Source organism: Orycteropus afer, unplaced genomic scaffold, assembly GCF_000298275.1.
Source record: "Orycteropus afer afer isolate SDZICR_OR568_19922 unplaced genomic scaffold, OryAfe1.0 scaffold00015, whole genome shotgun sequence".
In the NCBI taxonomy this organism is placed as follows: Eukaryota; Metazoa; Chordata; class Mammalia; order Tubulidentata; family Orycteropodidae; genus Orycteropus; species Orycteropus afer.
Genome location: NW_006921602.1, coordinates 615,903 through 618,754, shown reverse-complemented (window position 1 = coordinate 618,754; position 2,852 = coordinate 615,903). Strand labels below are relative to the sequence as shown.

The following is a 2,852-nucleotide window of genomic DNA, read 5'->3' as shown; positions in this document are numbered from 1 at the left end:
CCAACCTTCCTTCCGAGGAGTGGCTGGTGGGTTTGAACCGCCAGCCTTCTGGTTAGCAGTCAAGTGCTTTAGCCACTATGCTACCAGAGCTCCTCACATAATACATACACACTTAAAAAGGATATCTAAACTAAATCAAATTCACTGCCATCAAGTTGAATCTGACTCATAGCAACCCCTCTTTGGGTTTCCATGGTGGTATTTCTATGGAAGTAGAGTGACCATTCTTCCTTCTGAGAAGTGGATATCTACATATACCTAAAAAGGAGGATGAAATATAAAATAATTACTAAGTTTGATTTGAGGAAATAAAATAATTTAAAATAATCTTGGATATGCAGTAAAACCATAGTTAACTAATCTTTTATATGACATTTTTTCCTTGCTCATCCTATTCGTCTACCACTTGTCTGACAGTTTGTTGTACTCTGGTGGCTTGCGTGTTGCTGTGAGGCTGGAGGCTATGCCACTGGTATTTCAAATAACAGCAGGGTCACCCATAGTGGACAGGTTTCAGTGGAGCTTTCAGACTAAGACAGACTCAGAAGAAGGAAGGGACCATCCACTTCTCAAAGAATTGGCCACTGAAAACCTTAGGAATAGCAGTGAAATATTCTCTGATATATTACTGGAAAACTGTGAATAGCCATGAAACATTGTCTGATACAGTGCCAAAAGATGAACCCCCTCAGGTTGGAAGGCATTCTAAATACAACTGGGGAAGAGTTGCCTCCTCAGAGTAGAGTCACCCTTAATGATGTGGATGGGGTAAAGCTTTTGGGACCTCCATTCGCTGATGTGGCATGACTCAAAATAAGAAGAAACAGCTGTAAACATCCATTAATAATCAGAACATGGAATGTATGAAGTATGAATTTAGGAAAATTGGAAGTTGTCAAAAATGAAATGGTACACATAAACATAGATATCCTAGGCATTGGTGAGCTAAAATGGACTAGTTTTGGCCATTTTGAATCAGACAACTGCATGATATACTATGCTGGAAATGACAAATTGAAGAAGAGTGGCGTGGCACTCATCATCAGAAAGAACGTTTCAAGATCTTATCCAAAATGGCTGTCGGTGATAGGATAATATCCTATCACCTATCACTGTCGGTGATAGGATAATATCCATACGCCTACAAGGAAGACCAGTTAATACTACTGTTATTCAGATTTACACACCAACCACCAAAGCCAAAGATGAAGAAATTGAAGATTTTTACCAACTTCTGCAGTCTGAAATTGACCACACATGCAATCAAGATGAGTTGATTATTATTGGGGATTGGAACGCAAAAACTGGAAACAGAAGAATTACTGATAGTTGGAAAATTTGGCCTTGGTGGTAGAAATAATGCTGGAGATTGCATGACAGAAATTTTGCAAGACCAATGACTTATTCATTGGAAATACCATTTTTCAACAACACAAACAATGGCTGTACGTATGGACTTTGCCAGATGGAGTATACAGGAATCAGAATGGTTACATCTGTGGCAAGAGGCTATGGAAAAGTTCAGTATCTTCAGCCAAAACAAGACCGGGAGCTGAGTGTGAAAGAGACCATTAGTTGCTCATATGCAAGTTCAAGCTGAAGCTGCATACAGCTGAAGCTGAAGACAATTAAAATAGTCCACAAAAGCCAGCATTGGCATATGATCAAAAACCAGTGGTACTGAAGGAAGAAGTCAAAGCTGCATTGAAGGAAATGGCAAAAAACAGGGCTCCAGGAATTGATGGAGTACCCATTGAGGTGTTTCAACAAATTGATGCTTTGCTGGAGCCACTCACTTGTCTATGCCAAGAAATTTGGAAGACAACTACCTGGCCAACTGACTGGAAGAGATCCATATTTGTACCCATTCTAAAGAAAAGTGATTCCACAGAATGTGGAAATTATTGAACAATATCGTTAACATTGCACGCAAGTAAAATCTTGCTGAAGATAGGTCAAAAACTGTTGTGGTAGTTGACAGAGAATTTCCAGAAATGCAAGCTAAATTCAGAAGAGGATGTGGAATGAGGGATGTGATAGCTGTTAGCAGATGGATCTTGGGTGAAAGCAAAGAATACCAGAAAGATGTTTACTTGTGTTTTATTGACTATGCAGAAGCATTTGATTGTGTGGATCATAACAAATTATGGATAACATTGAGAAGACTGGGAATTCCAGAACACTTAATTGTGCTCATGAGGAACCTACGCATAGTAGAGCAGGAGGCTGTCATTCGAACAGAACAAGGGGATACTGTGCGGCTTAAAATCAAGAAGGGAGTGTGTCAGGGTTGTATCCTTTCACCATACTTATTCAATCTGTATGCTGAGAAAATAATCCGAGACGCTGGGCTATATGAAGAAGAGTGTGGCATCAGGATTGGAGGAAGACTCATTAACAGCCTGTGATATACAGACGACACAACTTTACTTGCTGAAAGTGAGAATGATTTGAAGCACTTACTGATAAAGATTAAAGACTACAGTTTGCAGTGTGGATTACATCTTAACAAGATGAAAATCCTCACAACTGGACCGATAAGCAGCATCACAATAAATGGAGAAAAGATTGAAATTATCAAAGATTTCATATTATTTCATTCCACAATCAACACCAATGGAAACAGCAATCACGAGATAAGACAACTCATTGCACTTGGCAAATCTGCTGCAAAAGACCTCTTTAAAGTGCTGAAGAGCAAAGATGTCTCTTTGAAGACTAAGGTGCGGAGCTCTGGTAGCATAGTGGCTAAGACACTTACCTGCTAACCAGACGGCTGGCGGTTCAAACCCACCAGCCACTCCTCGGAAGGAAGGTTGGGCAATCCTACTTCCGTAGTGATACTGCCTTGG

General features: G+C 40.0%; 1 protein-coding gene across 1 annotated transcript in view; it reads left to right on the top strand.

The window, feature by feature from the left end:
- BBS4 (Bardet-Biedl syndrome 4) overlaps nt 1-2,852 on the top strand; it is a gene marked incomplete at its 5' end in the record, with an annotated part of 42,802 nt that overhangs the window by 789 nt on the left and 39,161 nt on the right. The window lies entirely within an intron of this gene.